A 26,896-nucleotide genomic window follows, 5' to 3' on the forward strand; every position below is an offset into this window, starting at 1 on the left:
TGAAAGCATTGGTTTTGCTTGAAAGACGTACACAGGTGAAATACGGCAGTTCAAACTAAATTAACTGGAAAACACTTTGATATACTTATGGATCAGAAAAAAAATAGATATCCATACTAAAAGTTATGGAAAATTACTGAGAATTTTAATCTATACTATTAATAAAATTCTAAATGTTTATTTATTTATGTGTGTGTGTATATACCAATAAAACTTTCAAACGGATGCACCGCATTGAAAAATTCTTTTTTTTCCCAGAAAGGTGCGAGTCCCTAGGTTGTCCTTATCTATATATGGTTTGTAACAAACAACTCAGAGTTACACAAAAAGCCTGAAATAAGGGATTTTGGGCCATTTCGTTTTTGTCGAAAAAGTTACCTGCCCATGTCAACACAATTTAGCACTGTCTGTATACAGTCACAGTAATATTTTTCAGCATACGGACAGGACTTGTGGCGCAATGGATAACGCATCTGACTACGGATCAGAAGATTCCAGGTTCGAATCCTGGCAAGTTCATAATAATTTTAACCATTATTTTATCCAACGTTTACTCATTATCCTTACCCTTAGTTAGGGTATTTTTGTTTTTTTCAGTGATTTTGTTTCGTGCACATGGAAATTTTCCATACTCCGAGTTCACAGGGTAAGCAGATGTTGAGTGTACTTGATGTTAAGTGTACTCGATTTTGTGCTTGACTCGGCATTGTGTGTGTCGATACGGCGCAGCTGCTAGTTAAGAATAAAAATCTTTTTTTCATCTTTAACTTAGAAGGAAAAAATAAGTCGGTCTATTTTTAACATTTAATTCATCAATGTCCATTTTAGGAGAATCTGGAGAAATCACAAACTGAGTTATCTACCATTTTTCTCTCTATTACGTAACTCTAAATTAAAGAACTAAAATACGTTCACTTCAATCTAAAATCGAACATATACAAAAAACTCATTTTTAATTACACTTCTACTTAATTTTTCATATTTATTTTTATCACTTTTGCTTAATATATAAGTATACCAAAGAGATTTCCGGTTAATATATTTCATTTATACATTTCTTTCAAAAAGACATTTTTTTCTTGTGCCAAGAGTTCAGGAAATCTTATTGAAAGGTGGTTTGGGGAGGGGAAAGCTAACATTTTGCCACTGCCCTTTGTTTTGAATTTGATCGCATGATTGCTTTGTTCTTATTGGTTGAAAAATTTGTGAGTGCATATGGGTGTGTGTGACTGACAAATGGATAAATAATCCATCTATAATATTCCTATGTTTAGAAAGAGATAACTCTTTTGTACCATAAAACTTTCTCCTTCCACAAGAGATATTTGTAAGACATTTTGAAGCAAGATTTATCTGCCCTTGACAGATCACAATCATAATAAAGAAGGAAAACGAAAATGGAAGATGTTATCAACCATTGTTTACAGACAATTCCTCGTTATAGTAATTCCTTGTTGTAAAATTATTAAATAAATTATTTTATACTAGCTGTACCCTGCCACGCGTTGCTGTGGCTCAAATTGGTGCAATGGAAAAGTTCCAAAATGAGAAAAAGCATGTTTCTTATAGGTTATAATTTTCCATTTCGTATGGGTACACAGTTTTTGTTGTTCCATTTTCTTAGCTGATGTAGAGATTTTCGGGTTTGGTGACTCTTGAATACATAAATTGTCCATGTGGAAAAACAGTCAGCGTGTAAGTGTAAGCCACACAATTGTAAAAATTGTTCCCTTTGCTTTGTTGATGGTTATTGCAAATGACAATAAAATTGGAAAGTGCAATTTCCTAAAGTATAATGATGTATCCGATGGAATCATAGGAATGAAGATATATTCATCTGTAAAAAGTCCTGTTATGATTGTTGTTTCTATGATATTGTTTGTTAATTTGTTTTTACTGCAAGTTATGTGCCATTGCAAAGCTTGGATTGGTTTATATTTCACAACATGATAATTAGTACACCAAATTTCAGTTGCAATACATGCGGTGGCATCCCTGGCAAATATAACTGTTGGATAATTAACCACTTTATCTGCTTTCACAACAGTGTCAATGGATTTGTATTTGACTACCTCACTTGGAATTTTACATTGAATAATAGCGTAGACGTCTTTGTATTGACCTGCAAGAATAGCTCGTTCACTCAGTCAAGTGGAATTCTTATAATTTGAAGATCTGCAAAAACCTTTTAAACTAACTCTTCTTTTGATGTAATAAAATTACAGAAGTTAAAAGTCAAAGAATTTTGCCCTCATCTCTGATCAGCTGGCACTTTTCTGTACCCAATTTCCCACAAGTGATGCAAAAATTATGTGCGGATCAAACAGTCTGCAACTGGACATACATATTTTGAGTTAAGTTTAATGTCTTCACATAGCACAAAAAAGTAGAGTATTTGAGGCAAGCACTTATTTCATCTGCTGGTGTTGATTGAAGAATAACAGGTAACATTTGTCTGAAATCTCCTGCAAGCAATATTACTGCATTCCCAAATGGTCTGGCATTGCCACACAAATCTTGCAAGGATCGACCAAGAGTCTCAAGTGACTTTTTGCATACCATTGTGCATTCATCCTAAACAATAAGTTTGCATTTCTGCAATATTTTTCCCCATATTGGATGTTTTGGAGATGTCGGACATGAGATTTTTGAAAAATTGAATGTTTTAAAGTAGAATAAATAATTCTTCTACTTGGCAGCAAGGTCGCAGGTATTCCTCATGCAGCAAGAGCTAAGGCTATGTCATTTTGTTACCGAATGGCTGCCAAAATCAATTTAATTAGAAAGGTTTTACCAGTTACTTCTGGTGCTGTTCAAGGTAGCAGTAATTTCCAAATAACTTCTATTCTCACAGTCAGTAAATTAGGTGACTAAAATAGGATTTATCCATGTTTTGACAATGCTTTATTCACTGTAATTAATTTAGGAGACTAAAATAGGATGAGGGATTAGAGATGGACAGATAGAGAGGAAGATATATAGATAGAAAAGAGAAAGTGAGAGGAAAATAGAGAAAATGAAGGAGATAGAGAGAGATAAAGGGATTGATAGATAGATAAACAGAGAGGGGGGGGGAGTTAGAAACAGAGAGGGCGAGACAGAGGAAAGGAGAGAGATAGAGGGGGTTAGAGAGAAAGGGACTCAAAGAGAGATGAAGAAGGTGATATATAGAGAAAGATAGATTGAGAGAGGGAAAGGGAGAGATGATAGAGAGAGGATTGAGAGGGGGAGAGAAACAAAAGGTGAACTACACTTCACCGTTTTTTCCTCGTTCAGTAGAGAAGAAATCTAGATATATCTAAGGCTTTTGACAGGGTATGGCATGAGGGTCTCCTCAGTAAAATCAGATCATACGGTATCACTGGTAGAATACTTAACATAATTAAATCCTTCTTAGATAAGAGAAAAATCCAGGTAGTCCTCGACGGTCGCACATCTAAACAATATGATATAAATGCGGGAGTGCCCCAGGGTTCTATCCTTGGACCTCTATTGTTCCTGATATTCATAAATGACCTCCCCGACAACATTGCCTCTGAGATGGGTATATATGCTGATGACACTACACTCTATGGCAGACACGACAGGAAGACGAATGAACACATTTCTAAAGAAATGGCAGAAACACTAGAGGAAGACCTCCAATCTGTAGTGGAATGGGGACAAAAGTGGTTGGTCGCGTTCAATGCTGCCAAGACTAAACTAGTTTCATTCAATAATTACAAGAAACCCTCTCTACCACCAATAGCAATGGCCAACGACTCTTTATCTGAGAGTCCATCTTTCAAACTCCTTGGCCTAACGTTCACAGGAAACATGAGTTGGAACAATTACATTGAAGGCATTGCCAGGGCCGCTGCAAGAAAGGTGGGCTCTCTCTACCGTGCTAGAAAACTACTAACACCCGAAAGTATCCTGTACCTCTATAAGGCCACCATTCGCCCATGTATGGAGTATTGCTGCCACATCTGGGCTGGTGCATCTGCTACTAGTCTCTCGCTCCTTGACAAGGTTCAAAAGAGAGTCGCAAATCTGATAGGCCCTGAACTGGCATCTAAGCTTCAGCCTCTGTCCCATCGACGAAATGTTGCATCCCTCTGCCTGTTCTACAAGTATTTTAGTGGTGAATGCTCTGATGAACTGCAATCACTTGTGCCCCCACGACGCGAGCACCCTCGACAAACCCGACAGGCTACTAGATCCCACCCCCACACTGTAGAGGTCCCTAGATGTAAAAGATCTTTTTACTCCAATAGTTTCTTCCCCAGAACCGCAAGACTCTGGAATTCCATTCCAGGTCCCTGCTTCCCCAACAGTACTGACGTGCAGAAGTTCAAGTGTAACGTGAACCGACACCTTGCTGCCCAAATCCCTACATAGTACCCCAGTAGTTGTTGCCCCTGATAGTAGCCCCCTACACCAAAGTGGCAATTTGCCTTGTTTGGGGTGAAAATGTAATAAAAAAAAAAAAAAAAAAAAAAAAAAAGAAACTGAGGCAATTTTAATTTTTTATTACTATCCAGAGTACCCTTTTTTTTTGGGGGGGGAGCTAGATTTTCCACACATTAGAAACCGACCAGGTTATCTGCACTTTTACCTAACAAATTAATAAAAGAAAAAGATATTGTAAAATTTGAATTTAGTGTGAAAATACTATTTTAAAAAATAGCACGATAACATAAGTGCCACTTTAGATACTCCTTGGGCGTTGAGTTCCATGGCAACCAACATAATTATTTAATGGTCGCTCCCTTAGCCCCCCCCTCCTAGTCAAGGGTAATGCATGCGCACATAACATTTTTTTTATTTATTGACGTTGGTTTAGTAACTAAATGATTTATTGATAATTTCGTAACCCTTAAACGCATGCCGGAAGATTTCAATTGGTTCATTATTGTTGTAATGAAAACAAAAAAGTTTCATTCAACACAAAACCAAAAACACATTAATGATAAATGATTTATTATTCTATTCATTGAAATTTACTAATTTTTCAATAAAAAAGTAAAAAAAAGTTAAAAAAATAGTTGCTTATGTGCGCATGTAAAAATGTTTGTAAAAGTGAGAAATTATTTTAATCATTTAAAAAAATTGGTATTTTTTTTTTTTTAGATTAGGTCCACCTTATAATGACCCCCAATCTCCTCATCTTAAGAACAGCTTCCGGAATAAACACTATTTTTGGAGGAGGAGGGGGTGAAAAAATATTTGCAAAATTTAACTGATATCTGTTGTCAGCATACTCACCCGAAAATACTATTAAAAAAAAAAAAAAAGGAGGGGTTCAGTGCCCGTTGCAGAGAAGTAGATTTATTTATCAATAAAAGTCATTTAAAAAAGAAAATTATGGAGGTGGACCTAAATGTAAATATTTACCCAAAAAATTATCCACTCATGTAAATTAAAAATGTCTGTAAAAGTGAGAAATTATCAATACATGGTTTAGTTATTTTTTTTTTAATATTCACGAAAAGAGTCAAGCCAACGTAAGTAAATACATGAATTACAAATGTTTGTAAAAAGTGAGAAATTATTAATAATAGTATTAATAAATTATTAATAATAGTAACTTTTTTCTTTTAATATTCATAAAGAGTAAAACTTTTTCCAATATTCATGAAAAGAGTTAAGTCAACGTAAATAAATAAATGTTTGTAAAAGTGACAGATTCAGGTTTTATTACTTTTTTTATTCATGAAAATAGTTAAGCCAACGTAAATAAATAATGTTTGTGAAAGTGTGAAATGCAACGTAAGTAAATAAATGATAAATGTTACGTGCGCAAGTGTTAGCCTTGACTAAGGGGGGGGCTAAGGGAGCGACCATTAAATAATTCTGCTGGCCGCGATGGAACTCAACACCCAAGGAGAACCCCACTTTATTTTAAATATTTATTTTCCAAAGGACTGTTTGAATAAATCAACAATGAATAAAATGGTGCTTCTACCCTTTATTGCCGAAATTGGAGACGCCATTTTTTTTTCACGCACTTGCTATCCAAATCTAGGGGAGACATCATTATATGACCGAACGATTGCTTCCAGAAAGGGAAGGAATAAATTTACCAAAATTAACATTTATTACTTCCGGAAACGTTAAATTAAACTAAAATTATCATTTATTACTTCCAGAAACTTGGTAAACCGATATTACTGGAGAAAATGAATCTTGACAATTCAAAAGAATGTTTAAAATTATTTATTTGTTCGAAAAAAAAAAAAAAAAAAAAAAAAAAAAAAAAATGAAACTTCCATGTACAGGGGAGATATAGGCATGAGAGAAAAAATAAAGGAACTGATTTGCCTTGTCACCGCCTCTGGTAGGAAATATGTTAGCTGACTATACCAGAATAGCTACATAAAAAATGATTCTCATAAGAAAGTTATTTTCATGGCAAGTGCTCGTCTGAGCTCCAATCTATGCCCCCCTCTCCAAGCATTCACGAGAAACACTCGTTTGGCTGTAAACTATCAATAATTTCCCCCATTCTTTATCTGTGTCTAAACCTAAACATAGAAAGAAGCTTTGTTCATGGAATCTAAGAACTGCACATCTGTCGAACTCTCTTCCATTTACCTGCTTTCCAGCTGACTACAATATGGCCGTCTTCAAGTCCAATGTAAACAAGTCCTTGATGAGCCGTTCCCCTTATGAATCCAATTTACCAAATTTACACATCTAACGATTACTATGATATTGTCCTTTTGACCACTGTATACTCTTTAACCCTTATCCTCGAGTGGCCTCTTGGCCTTGATAAGTGGTGATTTCTTTGTAAAAAAAAAAAAAAGTTATGAATCAGAATTTGAAAGCAACGTCTTAATACTTTCTAAGATTTAAATATTGGAATATGAAGGTCATAACTTTGTGGTTGTGGGCTGGATATATTTTTTCTTTATAGTATCACACTCAAGTTGAAATGACATTTTTTTTTTTTTAGAAAAGTTTATAATGAGGACAAGCTGGTCTACATGAACTTCTATTAAGGTGTTTGAGAACTATCTTAAACGGGAAAATGAAAGTCATAGCTTTCTTGCAGTTGTGGGCTGAGTGAATTTTTCTCATAGAATCGCATTCAAATTGTCTTTTTTCTTTTTTTTCTTCAGGAAGCTTATATATGAACTAGCAGGACGCCTGGCGTTGTCCTGACATAAGATATGCTTAAATATGATATTTCAATTCATACAGATTATATATTTATTATTATAGAGAAAATTCTCTATCAATTATTATATTGAACCTAATATATAATAGTGAGATCAAAACTTATATATATATATATATATATATGACTTGGGTGCCATTAGTTAGAATCGAAACCAAAACATACAACTCTACCCACTCTGAAGCCACACTCATGCACACATATATGCATAAATACACCTGTCATCCCTTTTATAAAAGATGGAATTGCCTAATTGTGTAAGACAAGATTCAAGCAAGGACGGCCGGTCCACAGAGTTTTATACTTATATATAGATAATCTGATGTACTTAAATGAGGTTTGATAACTGTGTCTTCAGTTTTAAAATTGATACTTTTTAAAGAAATCATCTCAGAGAATTCTTTAATAAAAATTATAAGTGATTTATCTCAGATGACAATTTTGACATGTGTTTATTAATAACGAACAAGTGGTAGAACATTTTTTTTATAAAGAATTATGTCTGTGTCTCGTTTTATATATCTTCTAAAGTCAAAGATTTGTAACAATTACATAATTATGATTTTCTTTTGCACTTGCATGTTCACACACACATGGAGTTGTTAGTACGTAGTTCGATAAGAACACACATAGACGTTCTCATTCATGAATGGTAAAAATCACCAGATATATTTACTCGAGATGCAACATGTTGAATTGAAACCTAGTGTACCGGTGGTACTACAGAAAACAGTAGCAATGACAGGTCACAGTTACAATCTATGATTAATTTCTAAGCTCAACATTGATTGGTGCAAGCATTTAACTTCCTTTCTGGCTTGTCCAACCAGAAGCCATCTCCTAGGCGAGGTGAGTCCCCCAACATGAGATTATAAAAGAGGTTAACACACTATTTATTTCCTCTTTCTTGACCAGGAGACACCACTGCCAACAACTCATCACGTTGTATGGACCAATTCTTCAAATTTCTCTCTTAGGACGACCTCCAACCGCTCCGACTCGACTTTGAAAAGAAGACCCAAAGATCCAACATGAATTTTGTTGAACACATCTGGATTTAATGCAACACACACACACGACCTGACTTCAACATCTGTATATGCACAAACATTCTTCATATATGAACTATTTTGCTTTCCTTACAAACAGGACATTCATCCTATCCTTCATACATGGACTCTTCTCTCTTCCCTACTAACTGGACATTTATTTAACATAATGTGGGCTTTTTTTTTAACCTTTAGTTTTTTGTCAATACTCACAGACGTATTCATTTACTATGAATACCCTTCTCTTTTATTTACACCACAATTAAGTTGTTTTCAAATGTTATAATGAGACTTTTTCTTTTTATTCTATACTGGTATCCGGGTAACAGTTGACAAGAAATGTGTCATTCTAGGGCTGGTTGAAAACTGGCCACAGAGTTTTTCTATAAGCCAACACTCGTGGCTTTTTATTTGTAAGTCTAGCAGGGTAATGCTTTGATTCGATCATGAAGTTTTTGCATCATTATTTTGACCAGTGTTTCTCAACTGGAGGTCTGTGGCTTTTGATAAAGGAGCCATAAGATGACACTGGAAAAATGTAATTCAAAATGCATCAAATTGCAATGTATAAATAAGGTGACAAGATTCCAGACAAGAAAAAAAATAAAATAAACCAATCCTTGCAGTAATGTGACAGTCAGTGACATTTAAGATAAACTTGCCTGATTATCTGCTAAAATTGAATCAAGGCCAGTTCCACAGCCTTGTTTTCTTTCCTGGATGAGCATTTACAAACCAGAGGAGTGAACTTCCTATTGACATTGAAAGTTGCATCACTGGACATCTCGGAATTTTCTCCATCGAGTTCAAATCTTATTTTAATGAAGTACCACTGGATGCTCCGTGGCACAGAGATCCTTCCAACACTTAAACTGAACCTACTGAAGATGAATCAGAAGAGCTGACAGAGTAAAAGGTTTCAAAAGCAATGAAAATGGTCCTTTAGTAACAAAAAACAAACAAAAAAAAAAGACTTGTCTAGCTTCTGGTTGTCTGTTCAGGATATGTATCCCCTACTCAGAAAGAAGGCATCTGTAAAGCTCATATTTATACAATTCGCTACAACATAACTTTGCAAATGTGGATTTTCTGATCTGGTGACTATTAAAACAAAGTTCAGGAACTGTCTTGAAGTTAGGAGCGATATTCATCTTGCTGTGTTAATAGTAAGTGTGTCGTTTTCACCATTTTTCACTTTGATTTATAATTTTAGAGTAACTAAATAAACAATAAAAACAAAATCTGCATTTTTGTTTTTGTTGTTGAAGAGGAGGGGGACATAAATGTTGAGATATGTGGTGAGAGGGCCACGGGTAATCAATCAGAGGTTGAGAAACACTGGTTTAGACTGTAAACATCTTCTGAATGTTTAACAATGATGTAGGTTGGTTGGTTGGTTGTTTCTGTTTTACGGCATATCAACCCTTTTCGGGTTATTTAATGCCGAATCCAAAGATTTTGAAGAAAAACTTTTTTAATAGAATATATTTGTTGTTTTCACGTCGGTTTCTATTTAACCCATAGTTGGGACCCTAACAGGTACTACCACTCCGGGTCAGAGTGGACCTGGGAGCAATGGTAATTAAAGGGTGGCTCCACACTCCTCAAAGCCCACAAGCTGGGGCCTCACCACTGGATATAGTTTAAGGTCATATCCAGGACCCCCATTAAGGGACTTTTACCCTCTGCAGGGGGGGGGGGCAGTCGGCGTATTCTAATGCCCCATCGAAAGGGCCAATGATGTAGGAGTTGAGTAAATATGATTGATTAGCTGTGGTGAGAAAAAAAAAGTTTTCATTCAAAGAGAGACCACAGAGAATTAGGTTTTTCTGCTTTGAAAAACATTACAAGTTGTGAAAGCAGACAAATTGGAATTTATGTCTACTTAAATTCATAAATGTACCGGACAGACAGTTTTAATATCCTGGGATTAACAGTTGATGAAAGCTATGTGGAACTGAGCGGTCAATCTTACTGACAAATGATATCTATATAATCCAAACAAAGGAGAGAATCAAGAGAGATTAAGATTTCAGCTAGTCTGGCGAGTGAGCAACAGTTTTTTGTGAACGGATAACCAAATTCACAATATCTCTTAATACTTTTTCAGATCAAAGAATTCTTAATTCATACTTCTTAAGAATAAATATTTTTCATATGGAATGTGAACTCACTTAAACTCAACTTTAATGAAAGGATCAAAGTGGTTCTCGGTCCTCTCCATAAACATCTGGGAATTGTCATCCCCAAGTCTAAGAATATGATATCGGATATGAAATATTTCCGGTTCTATTTATTGATAATACTTGAGTATCTGAGTGCTGAGACATATCTCATGTGTTCAGATTTACTGTCTTGCTTGGATTAAAAGTTTTGCAGCAGCAATTCTGCCTTGACAAAGTACAAAACCAGCTTCACAATCTAGTGGGCAATGTCTTTTTTCTCTCCTCCATACCATCTCTTCCTCACAAAAGAAACGTTGCAAGTCTTTCTCTGCTCTATCATTATTTTCATGGCAGGTGCTCGACTGCTTCAATTTTATGGTTCCATTCCCCCTGTAAAACAACACTCGTCTACCTACAACCATTGTCAATAATTTCCCATAATCACTACCTGTAACTAAAACTAAATGAAAATTCAATTAGCAAAGTTTCTAGAGCTACCTGTCTGTGGAGCACAATACTTCTTAGATGACTACAACATGATTGTTTTCAAGTCGAATGTAAAGAAGTTCTTGTTGAACTGTCTTCTTAAAAAATAAAATTCTATCCAACTTCGACTATTGTATTGTGTAACTGGCTAGCTGACACTTGTGAACACTTATCCTTGAGGAGCTTTCAGGCCTTGATAAGCGATAACCTCTTAGTAGGAAAATAAAAATAAAGACAAATAGGATTATTTACTAAATCCACCATGAAAAGATGTTCAGGTCTTTATGAGAAGTTTTGATTTGTTTATAGACAGAAACTCAGCCTGAAGACGATTTATTTAAAGAAAAATTTCTTGTCAACACTTATCAAGGCTAAAAAGTCACTTGAGGATAAAGGTTAACAAGACGGATTGATTGTCAGTTGAATGATGAAGAATTTTCTGAGAGGACTGACGATGACGAATGGAAAGGAAAAAAATTGATTACTTATGGAAACGGTTCATCCTGCTTTATTAATTCCATCACTGCAATGTTGCATTTCTGTGTCTGTTTTACAAGTATTTTAATGAATGTGCTCCGATGAACTTGTTGCACTTGTACCTCCTCAACATACATATACCTGACAAACCTGCTTAGCAACAAAATCATACCCCTTCACTGTTGATGTCCTTAAATGCCAGAAAGCTTTCTACTCTAATAGTTTCTTTCCTCGAACAGCTAGACTTTGGAATTACCTTCTTGCTACTTGTTTCCCTGACTGTACTGATATGCAGAAGTTTGAATGTAACGTAAATCAATATCTTGTTAATCTTTCCTAGGTATAGTCCCAAATAATATTCCCTTATTTAAAGTGGCATTATACCTTGTTTGAGGTAAATGTGAGTAAAAAAACAAAAAACAAAAGAAAACCCAAAATAACAAGTATTTGTTGATATTGGATTTGAAGATGACCTATTTGTAGTTTGCAGTTCAGTGGGAAGTCCTTGGGAAAAAAATTGCTCATAAAAATTCCATTTGATCACCATGTTTAGAATTATCAAATCTCATGAATACAGAAATAAATATATTTATTTTAACTAAAAATATAAAGTGTAGTATCCATTCTGATACCACATCTTATATGCTTCGTTGTTGGTCATTAATGGAGAAATCAGTCTAGATGAAGTAATTTTTTATCCAACCCCCAATTCAGAATGCCTCTTTTAGGAGAGCTGGATCTCCCACACCATTAAAAAAATAAGTTTGTATCTGACTCCGCCTTCACAGAGAGGTAAGACATAATATTGGGAAGCTTTCTTAAAATGATAAACAAATTCTGGCTTTCTAGAGTTTGGGTTTACAAATTTTAGCTGACTGTTAAAAATATAATCAATACAGGGTAAAACGATAAAATTGTCGCCCTAAAAAAAAAGACGATATGATTCCATTTCCATTTGATGAAAATCTGTTTTGTTTTTTTGTTGCAGACCATTTACTAGTTGACCAGTTGTGTACAAATCCCAAGAGCGATAGGAGCCTTCTATCATGTCTGAAAGTGACACAATGCTCAACAAGCGAGATTGGAGATGTGCCGCTGTACAACTCATCCTCTTTACCTATCCAAGTTATGACAACAGAATCATTGCCAACACCCTCCAAAATGCAAATCTGGATAACAAGGACGTGCCCAGGGGGATGAAAACAAAATTCCTAGCCACGGCTATGATCTTTCGTGTGGTTGCAAGTAAGGGCCACATCATGCAACCTCACATCCTCGAAGTCGGCTTGAAAGTCAACACCAAAGTGTATCTGGATGTGCTGAAGAGTGTAGTGATCCCATGATGCAATCAGGTGGCTGCTGGCAGACCCTGGATGTGGCAGCAAGACTCGGCACCGGCTCACAAGTCCAAAGAGACTCAGGCTTGGCTTCAAAAGGAGTGCTACAACTTTCTCTCACTAGCCCCCTCCTCCTTACCAATCTGAACCCACTGGACTACTTTGTTTGGTCATACGTTGAGCTCATCAGCAACATGAGGTCCCACAACACCAAAGCCAGCCTGATCGCCGCCATTCGCCAAGCTCCTGCGGCACCTGTGGAAAAGGCATGCTTTCAGTTCCGGATCTGTATCGAGTTGGTGATTCAGGCTGAAGGCGGCTATATGTCAGCTCTACTACATAATCAAATTACCTGAATTGATTTTTCAATAAAAGTTTTAAAATAGAATTGCAATGTAGTTTTCTTTAGGGTGACAATTTTATCATTCTGCCTTGTGTACATTTTGAAAAGAATTCAGTTTTTGTTTTCATCGTCTAAACAATATAGGATAACATTGGTGAGACGTTGCTTATTGCTTGACTGAATGGAGAGATATCTGCTTATCTGTATTATAATTCTCTGTCTGTTTGTACATTTGGCTTAAATTTTGTAGGGATCTTTATTATAAGGTGCAGTAAACTAAGTATTATGGCATCTGTTCGATACACAGTTAGGGATTAATAAGGATCAGTATTAAATGCAAAAAATGAGCACAAATTTAACCATATTAAACCATCAATTTGACAATAAAGTATTCATTCTAAGTCAACTAGCTATAACTCCCTCTTCCATTAAAAATGAGATAAAATGTTTAGTTTTTACATATCTGTACTACCATTGCATATGCATTGGCGAACCACATGAATATATTTCAGTAAATGAACCAATTTACTGAAGCAAGAAGTTGCTCCAGATTTCCCGAGAAACACTAGGTCATTTTATGTTCATAACACTATATTATTTTATTATTTTTATTATTTTTATTTTTTTACTGCCCTCCCCAATCCCACCCGTTTCATTTTGGGAGAAAATGAAATTTGTAAAACTCTCTGAATTAGTTTCTTAATACATATGGTTTAAATTTAATTAAACTTGAACACGCCTATTTGAAGTTTTATAGGCGTGTTCTTCCCCTATAGCTCCCTTAGAAGGGACACAGATTCAGAATCGTTTCCATTATCTTCCCGGGAGAATTTTATACATATTATCTAGCATTCATCCAAAAAAAAAAAAAAAAAAAAATTATATATATATATATATATATATATATATATATATATATATATTTAAAGTTTTAACAGGGGTTCCTCTCTCATAGCCCGCTTAAGGATACACTTAGATATTAAAGACCCTTAGTAAATTTTATAGAAGAGTACACATTTACTTTTTATGTAGACTCTCTAACCTTTTCTTTCTATAAACATTTATCTTACATTAGATTAAATTATATAATACAAGATTTTTCCACAAGGGATCTGTGGTGTAACGGATATAAATGTTCTGATAGCAATAATTACTTCTGATAGAAATATGCAAATTAAGTTATGAAGTAATTTATGTCTACATTGTTGGAATAGCATTAGATTTTTGATAATTTATCATTACTTTGATTAAATCACTAATTAATTACTGCTAATACTGACAAAACTATTCCATACATATAAGTAGATAGAATAACCAAATAACCACAAACATTTATTATACACTGTTTAAAAAATAATTATGCTAATTAGATTACAAGAGGTTGTTTGTATGCTTTTGCTTAATCTAATATATAAACGGCTATATATCTGTCTGTCAGCTTCCGTATTTTCAAACTATCTCCTCCGAAACTAAAAGTAGCAGAGTGGCGCTAGGGGCCTCAAATAATTGGATTTTTTACGGGCCGTTCTTTTATTGGTCTTTAGCCAGTTAAAATTGTTTTTTTTAGGGTCAAAAATGGGTAAAAATTGAAAAATAAATCATTAAAACATTTTGTACATTCATCATAATTTATTTTTAATCAGTTCATATGAGAGTCACGTTGGTATAGTGGTAACGTTACCTGCTTTGAATGTTACAGTTTTGGTTTCGATTCTAGCTGATGGCACCTAAATACGTTTTTTTTTTTACTTTTGAAATCACAACTCTATAATAATATATACAAAATCTAGATAAATTAAAATATCATATTTAAGCGTATTTCACGCTCATAGTGTATAAATGTATGTTAAAAGATTATAGTATATTACTGACTGAAATAAGAGTAGACGGTTTTAATGCTAATGTAATTGTGATGAATGGAAAAATCTTTTGTATTTATTCACTGAAAAAAAAAAAAATGTGTGACCCGTTGGGTCATCCGTTAAGCGCAGTTTAGGTTGTTTACATTAGAAAAAAAAAAAGTTTATAAAGCCAGTTAAATATTTAAAATAAATAAGAGGAAATCCCAAATTAGTCCCTTTCTGCTCACTATTCTCCAGCTATGGGTAACAGAGTATTACTATTAGGTGACATTGTCTTTTGTTTTTAATGGACTATGCCAATCTTTTTATTTTTCCATTGCTTTATTAGCTTCGACTATTAATAACCAAAAGAAGCGATGGAGATAAGTAAAAGTAGAGAGAGAGAGGTAGAAATCCATGTTATTGATTAATATGATTGATTAATGATATATGATATATTGATTAATATGTAATCTTTTGATAAAAGTTTTTATGCTTGAAGTTCATTATATCTTTAAATATTTAAGCATTGTATTTGGTTTGCTTGTTTTGTAGAAATAAATGTTATTTTTGTTTTTGGCTTTGCAGAACATAAGAATGGAATGATAAAAAAAAAAGCAATAGCATCAATGTTTGGTGCATTTAAGGCCAGGAGGATAATATTTTTAGATAGCCTGGTCTGGTAGCACTAGAAACTTTTTAGTACTGTATAAATTCCACTGACACGTTATTATTGAAATAACTCGATTTTTTGTCACTTGTGGCTAACTTCTTTGTGAAGTATTTATTTCTGAATAATATAAGTTCAATTCTTTCCCAATAATCTATACATTATCAAACCTTACTACATGATTTAGCAGTTTAATGCTGCAACTCATAACAATCCAAAAATTTTATGAACATAAGATAATTTTGATTTGTCTACACTTCTTTAAAAAAAATAAATAAATAAATAAATAAATTAAAAAAAAAAAAAAATCAAGATTATATAAAACAATCTTTCACAAAAAACACCCGTCTAGCTGAATCCACTGTGAAAAATTTCCCCCACTCTATATCTGTGCCTAAATCAAAACGCGGATTCCATGAACAAAGCTTCTTTCTTAGAACTGCACGCCTGTGGAACTCTGTTCCGTCTACCTGCTTCCCACCGGACTACAACTTGGATGTCAAGTCCAACGTTAACAAATTCCTAATGAACCGCCCCCTTAAGTAAACACTTCATCAAATCTCCACACTAACGTAATGTACTTGCAATAACCCTTATCCCTGAGTGGCTTCCGGACCTTGATAAGTGGTGATCACTGTGTAAAAAAAAAAAAAAAAAATGTTTTATAAGTGTCTCTTGAATTTGGGCTTCGAGATTAAAGCCTCAAATTGCTTTATACATTTTCAATTTTGAGATAATGCTGCATCACAAATCAGATATACACTGCAAACTATCTTGCTATGTAGCATATCTTGTTTGAACTATTGATGTGCACAATGATAGATGTTGGTATAAGAATTATTGGATGTATATTCCATTTCAGTTTCCTTCAGTCGATGTTCTCAAAAATTAAGCCCCCCCCCCGCCTACCTGGCGCTAATACTTGAACTCTATACGATATAGATATTCAAATGTTCCATTAAAGTTCTTTATTTCTTAAACACCAAGTCAATATAGAAATTGAGAATATAATTTTCCTCTCGCTAATTGACCATTTTAATATTATAGTACATCATCTTTGTTTTTGGTCTCTCAGTCTTACTGGATTCCAGGACAAAAATTCATCACCTTCGTGCTGTTATTATAGAGACTTCAAAGCTGTAAGCTGAATCAAACCGCAGCCAATTTTTTTGTTTTCACATTCCGCTATACACTACTTGTTTTTTTTTTAAACAGAATAAACATTTTAAAATAAGTAAAAACACTAAAAATTTACCTAGCTTGGTAGAAGAGTAACTTATCTTGCTTTTGATAACATTTATTTGTTATATATTTGTTTTTTGACAACTTTTTCTGTCTATTGTAAAAGAACTCCATATCTGTTGCAATTTATTTTGAAATACTAATCTATATATATATAAAAGGCAAAAGTGGCGCATGCGTTTTTGTATGTCCAAGAAAGGCTTTTTTTCCGGGGAGGGGGGGGTCTCGAGAGGGTTACTATTTTGGAGAACTTTTTATATGCTCCCTAGATTATAATATTTTTTATATACTCCCTAGATTATAATATCTACGATTTGCAAACGGACGTTGTCTCTACATTTATTTTGATCGACTTATAAAATTCCCTCTATTCCGTCCTTTCGCGTGTTTGTTGGTCTTTTCCATATAAATAAAATGAAACTAAATCCAAGCAAATGCACCATTCCTCATAAAAGGCAGAGTAGGTTAGCCATAATGAGAAGATCTTATTTGGACTCCAAATACTGATTTTGAATATTTGGTCAGGGTTTACTTCTAGGGAAAATATCCTCATGTCAAACCCTATACAGAAAGACCTTAGACACTCAAGTGTTAGAAAATGTGCTCTTGCGTGTGAAAATCTGTAATTTCGTTCCATTCATGCGCAAGATTCAGAACAAGATCTTACTCTTTTTGGTTCATCCTTTAAATTGAATAAAGGCTTTGTTTAGATCTTTCTAAAAAGTATGCTTTCTTAAACATGACCTTTGTTTCTAGTTTACATTTTCTGATAAAAGTCGCAGAGACACTCAGAAACACACAATACACATTAAAATTTTCTTTCGTTGTTTATGCATAGTTCTCTAATTTTAGACCCCAGCAACGTGTGTTCTTTTCTCGTATTTGGGACCATAATGTGTTCCTTCTTTAGCACTATTGTCAGTTGTTCTTCCGTTCTTATAATAGCATATCACATTACATATTATCATGATTGCTTTTACATTTCTCTTTGTTAAACTTTATATGAGAATAAATGCGTCTGTAAACAAATAGAACTGCTTATTTATTGTTCTTTATTTTCCTTCTCCTGACAGCCATGTATCATCCATGATAAACTCACAAAATGGCAACCATCTGTGTGGGGAAGATATACCTGACATGTAGTCACTAAAAACATAAAATTACAAATATAAAATATTTGTTAGCTTTTCAGTAAAATTTAGAAACATTTCCATAAAAGGAAATAAGTGCTCAGTTGATGGTTTACTTTATGGCACCAGAGTATATTAATTTTGTAATTTATTTTAATTATTAAATTGAGGGAATAAAGTATGAGTTATACTCCTTATAAATATTTGCAGACAAATAAAGTACGAATTATACTCCTTATAAACGTGGGCTCTATTGAATCTAGTAAATAATTGAATGATCATCCCTACCAGATTGGTCGGTCCAAATGCAAGATTTTTTTAGAGGAAGTCAAAAACTTGACCTACAGCGAGTTGAGGAATAAACAGCCGATTTTAAGCATAAGTAAAATATGAAAATACAACACCCGGAATCACACTAGGTATGGATGTGCATAAAAATAAAGAATTCTAACGAGGAGATAACCTTGGACAATTTCACAAACCTGCTAATATCAAGCAGTGTGAGGATCTGGCCTTCGGGTTGGGATCCAAATGTAGTATCTGTTCTGATTCTACAGTTAATTTTTCCTTAGTCAATGTAAGGGAAATCCTATACTAAGGCAATTTTTATTTTTGCCTACTTCCAGAGTGCCCCTTTTTGGGGAGCTGGTTTTCTCCCCACATCAAAAACGACCTTGTATCACATTATGCTTTGATGGGGAAGCAAATAGATACCAATATCAAGCCGTGTGATGATAATTCCTCTTTATCTGGTCTTCACTTTATTGACATTATCATATATACGATTTACTTTCTGGGTGTTTGTGTATAAATTAATGCACTTTAGGTTAAAACATTGTGTACTTAGGTGCTATGTCGAAATTAATTTAAAATTCTAAAAATTACGAAAATTGATCCAGTAGAAAAATAATTAAAAGTAATAACAAAATTTATAAAGCTTTATCATATGTTTAAATGCTGAAGAGTTCGTAAGATCCAGAGGAGGCAATTTCAATCGATAATTTTGGTTAAATAATTATAATCTGCCATTTTTAAACACAAAATATCTTAACATATTTGTAGCAGATTTTTTTTTTTTTTAATGCATCTAGCACATCTTCTACAAGATTATTTTTCGTAATTTTTGGAATTATACTAATTTCGACATGACACATATGTAATAATGTTTACACCTGAAATGCATTGATTAAAAACATCACTATTCTACACAAGCACCAATGTCTGTTTTACATACTGGCATGTGTCACACAGCTTTTAGAAATTTTCTTCCAAACTTACTTCTCTCTGACCGGGGCTTTGTTTTTCCCTCTTTTTTTTTTTTCCCCCGAGTCCATTTTCATCACTTCTAACCATGTTTTTCCTGGTCTTCTCCTTAAGAACTCTCATGCATTCTTTCAATGTTATCAAACCAACACAGTCTCCTGTTATACTATCCAAATTTGACATGTCCTGCAAAAGGAATATATTTGTTTAAAGTATTTGAGTGGTCTTGGCTACTTTACTTGAGTAACACAATCTAGTAAGCCACCTTGCTGGACGGTGTTAGTGATCAGAGTTGGTATATGCTTAAGTGGGAAGTTTATGGCATATCTTTTAATATCTCCCCGAAGCTGGTCTACCAATCGATACTTACGTCTTAACCAACCAATCATATTTTTGTGATGAAGAACCTGGATGTACTATTCGTTATAACAAGATTTAGTATTTCTGTTATCTTTAAGACTCATTACACATTTCTTAGATCATTATCACATCATTTCTCTCCATGCAACATATATCTTCAACCCTCACTGGCCAGATTTCATATCCATACATCATGACAGTGTAACACCTGATAGATTCTTTTGCTCGACAGCAGTAATGCTCTGTTGGTTAGTAATGACTGAGGTTTCCTGAACTTATCCCATCCACTCCTAACTAAAACAAACTTAGACAAAGCTATTTATGATTATAAAAAAGGACTTTTATTTGTATGATTTTGAATACAACGAATGAAGATTGATTTTCATAAAGCAGCGTTCAGCTAGCTTTTTAAAATTTTTTTTTTTATTTGTCATTAACAAACTAGGTAAGCAACATTTTTTTGATGATGGTTTAGCAAGAACAATAAAAGAGGCGATGCATAGCATTTATATCCTATCTATATCATTATTGATTCCCTAGCCGCTTAGCTGAAATCCCATAATATTAAAGGAATTTATATAAAGAAGCAAAACCAAATGAATAATTAATTAATGATTGAATTATGAGAGGCTTGCAAACAATAAACCTTTGATATGATGCAAAACCTGGGATCAATTGATTTAAAAAATAACATTAATGAAACTACTTGCGGAGGAATAGTGATTCTTTCAGGAGTAATGTTTTTTATATTAATTATTTATAAATTTGAAAAAAGGCAAAAAGAAAAAAAAGTTAGTGCATAGTTGTCATTCAATAAGTTCCGGGGCTAATAAAACAATTTTAGGCAAAATTCGGCTTTATTCATAAACATGGTCTACTTTTAGGGTAATCCACTGATTCCAATGCTTTAACAATTCAATGCCATTTTTGTAGAAAAAATTGTCTTTTGTCTCAAAATAAACCTTGGTTTCACATATCACCTCTTAATTTGAGGCAAATCTCTTTCCTTGGATCACTCATTTGAGGTTTGTAAACAGCCAGTGATCATTGTAGGCCAGATCTGGAGAATAAGGTTGATGCGGAAGCAATTCAAAGTGAAATTCATGTAGTTTTGTCATCATGGCGATCAACTTATGAGTGGTGCATTATCTTGGTGAAAGAAGATTTTTTTTTTTTTTATTTTACATTTATAGTTTTTTTTTTTAGCGATTCTTTCCTTAAATGCACAAATAACATTTATTATTGATGATTCTTCCCTTCCCAAGTTAATTGATGAACAAAATGCTTTGCCTGCTGATGTTTTCATCTTTGGACAGCTTTCACGCTCTGCTGTCCATTCAGCCAATTTTGTAACGTGGCCGTTACACTTTAACCGTGTCGTTACATTTCAATCTCTTGGACTCACACGTTGTTTGGTACTTTGTCACAAAGGAACAAACAACGAAAAAAAAAAAAAAGGAAAAAAAAAAAATCCGACTCAACATTTTTTAAAGTGCAAATGAAATGCATTTATTCATAGTTCTTCCAACAATAACGTATTTCATTATTTTTCAAAAGTCTTTTCACACACACATTTTTTTTTTACGCTCTGCTATAGGACATGTGCTTTTTAAAAGTCCCTTTCCCTGCCACCTCACATCGACCATAGCCAACGTTTTCTCACCTTCGACTTCACACATCCATTTTCCCTAGCATGCACTTTGCTTTTCCTGCAACCATGTGGTTTACTTTTTCTCTCCTTCCTATTACATTAGTGTGTGCACACTTGCTTAATTTGCATATGTGCTAAAACAGCTGCTGCTAATATTTTTGCAAGTCATCTATTCTACGGCAGCTGACATACACCCATACGTGCTATGTTACCAATAGAGCGCACCGCTTCCTTACAATTTAACTCCAGAAGTGGTGGATTCATGATTCATCCACTGTCATATATTGATGCAAAAAACTTCTTTTTATTGTGTTGAGACAATTGCAAATATTACTGAATTGTCTGCAAATTATTTTTGATCAACTGTGATGAAAAGTGACAAATGTTCATTCAAAATGATGAATATCTTCAATATCTTGCACTGCTTCAATTTTTAGGATCAGCCAAAATGAGCTTATTGACATCTTTTGTTGCTGTTTTTTTACATTTTCTTACGAAATTTGGGCGACCAGAGTATTCAGAATTATTTGTACGACCACATTTAAAGTCAGCATATCATCTTTTAACCATTTCTTCTGATAGAGTAGAGTACAATTATTAAGCCATGGTTTTGCTTGAACAATATTTTTCGCATCAATAAGCAATCCTTTATCAACACAGATTTTTCCAATATTTTGAAAATTTACAACAGTAGTTGCACTTAAATTACTAATTAGTAAATTAATAATCCAAATGGCCTCAAATGTTGACATGTGCTATTTAACGGTTAGTACTTTATAAAAATCATATGGATTGTTTTTTTTTTTTAGTGGCATCATCTATATATCATGCCTGTAAGTAATTGGTAGGATAACAAAATATTTTCATTTTTTTGACTCTCGAGTATATATCCGTTGATATTTTATGTTTTTATATAGAGTGATGTGGTTCTCAGATGATAAGGATATTTTGTTGTTCTAGACAAGTAATTAGTATTACTAGCATACTAGTTATTTTTATAATTTTTTATTCTTAGATATGCTAATTAATTCTTTTTTGTTTTAATACAAGGTACCCCTCTGCACAAAAATAGACCACCCATTGAATCGTTAATAAAATTCACAATTCTTTCTGCAATTCAAATAAACTTCAGTCTTTGTCCGACTTGTCCAATTAGTTTCAGTCATGAATGCCCAACAGTATGTGTTTTATGACCATTCAATGATATGCAGGGAGACTTTGGTGATCGTTTCATCAGTAGGAAGTGTGATCCTCTTATTGATGGAAATAATCTTATTTCTACGAATAATGATACTTCCTATTATGGGAACTGGCAGATCTAAGGAAAAAGTCGCCATCATTCAGGCATGATTGATGTCCGAAAGAAATTCTTCAGCAATGATTTTAGCATAATGTGAAAGATAATATCACCAGCACTATGCTCAAAACAAAAGTGTTCTATGATAATTTATTGTGTAAAAAAAAATAATTAAAAAAAAAATACGAAAGATCCTCATGAGATATGGCAACATAATCTATATCTCATTTAAAACTACATGTTGCATTTGATGGCCCAGATCATAAAGTATGGTCCAAAGCATGGTCCGACTTGTGCACAAAACAAGTGGTTCAAACCAAAACTTATGGCTATGTCCAATGAAAGTTTTATTCCATAACATCAAATACGCAACTAAAATGAGGTTGGAGATAATTTTCTTGTTCAGCATGTTTTGCCAACAACCAGAGTTTATCAGCAATCATCAACCCTTGACTTCGACAACAGTATCAGAAGTGAAAGTTTTAAAACGTATTAGTAAGAATGATTATGCAACTTTAAAATTCAAAGTATAGACAGCAGCCCCTTATTTGTAGCTTTGCATAACTTCAAAACAAAACTTCAAAGCCCTAAATCACAAGGCCTTTATCACAGCTGCTCAAATATCAAAACACCCAATTCAATTGAAGAACAATGGCAAGAAATCAAAATCTTGATCGCCATACCACACCAACAACTGTGAGTGAATAGCAAGGTCAAGCAAGAGTGGAAACTTCATGGCATTGCATAGTCTAAATACCTGATCGCTTAATTTAAAACACAGTGTAATCGGGCAAAGCAGGTATTCCAAGAGGCATGTTCCATCTATGAAAGGTGTTTACCAGACCAAGGTTTTGTGTTCATTACAGGAAGATAAATGGGCGAATGTCGACCTCTATTAGCAATGTACTCTCTTAACATCGATGATTTTCTCAATCTATTGCACTGGAGAAAGCCAATACCGATATCCAAGAGAGACATCTCACTGATGGTTATCTATGTGAAGACAGTGCAAACCACTTTCTTTAAGCTAATCTATAATATAAATCTCACCTGTCTATTTAAATGTATATTTGTATGTATGTATGTTTGTCTGCTTTAAAACTTTCAACAGAGGTGACGAATTTTCATGAGATTGGTATCGTTTTGAAGTTCGACGCGTCAGACAAAAAAATGTCAAAGGATTGGCTAAAAACATTAATTCCTTCACCTTCAACTGGGCACTTTTCTAGAAGGAGGGGTCGCTTTTTTCGCTGATATTGTCGAAAGTCATCCACTCTTTTCGATTGACTAGCCTTAATTTAAACCTTCGCCACTTCCAGTTTGGCGATGGATGCAACAGCAAAAGCGTCATTTTTTTTTCACATTCTTTTCCTCGTTTGCAGTACGGGTTCGATCCTGCCTGCTTACTACCACTTTTTTTTTTTTTTTGCTCAACACACACCTCCAAGCACCTGGGCAATGCTGGGTACCCAGGCTAGTGCTTAATAAAGATCACAGTCCTCATAACATCCAACCAAGTTCTTGCATGCATCCTTGCCCTTTAGCAAACTTTTTTGCAAGTTCATAGAAATCATTCACCAGCAGACTATCATGAAATACTTAGTCATCAGTTCTATATCTGCATCACAACATGGATTTATACCTAGATTCTGTTCGACTCATCCACTGCTAATTGAGGAGTCAGTTAACAAGATTATGGATGAAACCAACAATGCAGATATATTGTTCTTGGACTTTTCCACAGAATTTGGCTGTTAATCAACCACTACTCTTTTGAAAATTCTATTCATACAAAACTAATCCTTTGATGATGAAATGGATTGGGATATTCTTTCATCTCTTCCAGGTGAATGATCATCACATTCTTCAGTTAGTTTTTGGATCCTCCTTTTGAATACCTGTAGCAATGATTGATTGTATTTTACTGTATTTGTTTTGTGTTTCTATTTGGAAAGGGATGACCTTCCCCTTCAGCTATGGGTTAAATAATAACTTGTATTCAACCAAACCTATAAAAGTTTTCCATATTAAATGGTCAAAATGACAATGATATCTGTGTCAAATGTCAAATCAAGCCAAGAACAGATATACTAGAAATTATATTAGGAAAAAAAAAAAAAAAAAAACCAGACTACAAGTCATAAGCAATCAAATTAATCTTTAGTCATATGTGAACATGTTAGATGGCTCCTTTCAGGCTGATGAGTGGCTTCTGAAAAGCGCATGTCCCACATATTGTTTCACTGTTTACAATTTAATGTTTTTCTTAGGAATCTTTAAATACTTTCATATTTTTTAATTAATTTTTTTTTTTATCTTTTTGGTTCTCTTGTTTTTAATTTATATTTTATATTTTTTTTCTAATGAAATCAAATAGATAAAAGAGTAAACTAAAAAAAAAAATGCAAAGATAAATTTTAATTCTAACTTTAAAATAACTAAAAATACAGACGACTGTAATCCACACTGCTCAATGAATCGCTGATCAAAATATGAAAATAAAAATATAAAAACTCTTCAATATTAGAATGGATGCTGTCAATCAAATGATATGCATCACACAAGTGCAGATTGCATTTGTTTTACTAAAATAGCAAATGGTTTAGTGAAAACGGTTTCAAATTTTCCCAAACAAAACCAAAGTTTACGCATTTCTAAAATTTTTTAAAAATCCATAATGATCTGAGTTTAAAGTTGAAAATAAAAAAATCCTTATTAATAGATTAATATAAATTTTTGGAAACTAATCTAAAAGAAGTTGCCTTTTATATCTCATATAAGATATTTTAAACAAAAATATAACAAGGTATTAGTATTTATTTTCATTAACTTCACCACTCTACAAGTAAAAAAGAAAAGATGTAATGCAATGGGGCACACAAAATAAGGGTGAAAAATACAATCAAATGCGACACACTTATTTACATATTATCAAATGTAAAGTAGACTTGCAACACAACATAAAACATATTCATAATGGTCTCTACTAGTGATGGGACGATTCCAATATTATTCCCGATTCCGACTCTTTATAAATCTCTAAATAATTAACTATAAAGTTATTTTTCACAATTACGATAAAAAACACATGTTAAATGTGCATATATTTTCTTAAATGTAAAAATACACTTGTGGGAGAGGATCTATCAATTTTCGTTTTACTGGTAGTTTAAAATCAGTAGATATTCATTATTTTATTATCACTATCAGCAGTAGAGGATTAAAAAGCCAACTAAAAGAATCGTTTTTGGCATCGGAAAATAGGCACAAATGTTTTTGATTCTGATACAGATTCTGCTACCCACAAAAGTTCTGATTTTTCAGATTTCTGATTCATCATCCCAACACTAGTCTCTACCATATATGGAAGGTTTCAAATCTAAAACAGAGTTTCTTTATATTCAATCATATGGAATCCTGTCCTATCATAGTGAAATTCACTCTCTTTCACCCAGTAATCTGAGTCTCTCTGATTAAAAAGGAATAACCCACCAGTGTCCTTAGCAACCGGTGTCATTCACTTTTGTTTCCCTACAATATCTTATTTCTTTACAAAGTCAAATCAATCTGCCCAGAGTTGTGACCCATACTGATTGGGGTGGAGTGGGGGGGGGTGATAAGAAAGCATTAATTAAATCATATCAAACACTTGAGATCAAAAATGGACTACGGCAGTTTTATTTCTAGTATTACAAACATTAAAGACAATAGAAAATTAAGGACTTAGACATTATCAAAAAGAGCCTTCAGCAGGTTTCCAGTGGAAAGTTTATATATAGAAATGAATGAAGGAATAAAGCTTCCTCCCCCAATCTAAAAGTGGAAAGACAAAAATCTTATAAAATTATTACAATGCCCATTAACTGTATTTAATATGCAGTAGAAACTCGTTTTTAAAGATAAACCTCATTAAAACATCCAGTCTCCGCAATAGGAAGACTAACATTGAAATGAAAATGGATTTCAGTAACGTACACCTAGTGTTCGTTTCCAAAACACCACCATGGCAATTGAAACAATTAGCTTTTTTTATTATTTGGGAAAATTCTCAAATAAAATATAAATCCAATTACATTTCAATATGAATTTCCAAACATAACAGTCAACCATTCCAACTACAATAATAAATACGCAGATTTATAAGGATGAAAAAAAAAAAAAAAAAAAAAAAAAAAAAAAGCGAGACGTGTTATCATCATACTCGTAATTCAATAACCTCCACAAAATGAAAACCATCATCTGTTAGATATTGAGCAATATTACAGAAAGTGAATAAAGCTAAAAAATAATTCCTAGGCAGTATCAAAACTAACACCAAAAACAAGGATTTCAAACTTGTAGCAGCCATGATTACAAGCAAACAGCAGCAGTAACACCTCATGATTTGCGAGTTTAATCCACCTTCTGGTTTATAAGCGCT

At 33.6% G+C, this 26,896-nt stretch overlaps 1 protein-coding gene and 1 non-coding gene across 5 annotated transcripts in view; one reads left to right on the plus strand and one right to left on the minus strand.

The window, feature by feature from the left end:
• LOC145243393 (glutathione hydrolase 1 proenzyme-like) overlaps nt 1-26,896 on the minus strand; it is a 177,577-nt gene that overhangs the window by 135,641 nt on the left and 15,040 nt on the right. The gene's annotated exons all lie outside the window — the stretch shown is intronic.
• Trnar-acg (transfer RNA arginine (anticodon ACG)) lies at nt 447-519 on the plus strand. The gene has a single exon. It is a non-coding gene; the product is annotated as a tRNA-Arg (tRNA).

This window comes from Euprymna scolopes, chromosome 22 (assembly GCF_053919585.1).
Source record: "Euprymna scolopes isolate OS-2025 chromosome 22, ASM5391958v1, whole genome shotgun sequence".
NCBI classification, from domain to species: Eukaryota; Metazoa; Mollusca; class Cephalopoda; order Sepiida; family Sepiolidae; genus Euprymna; species Euprymna scolopes.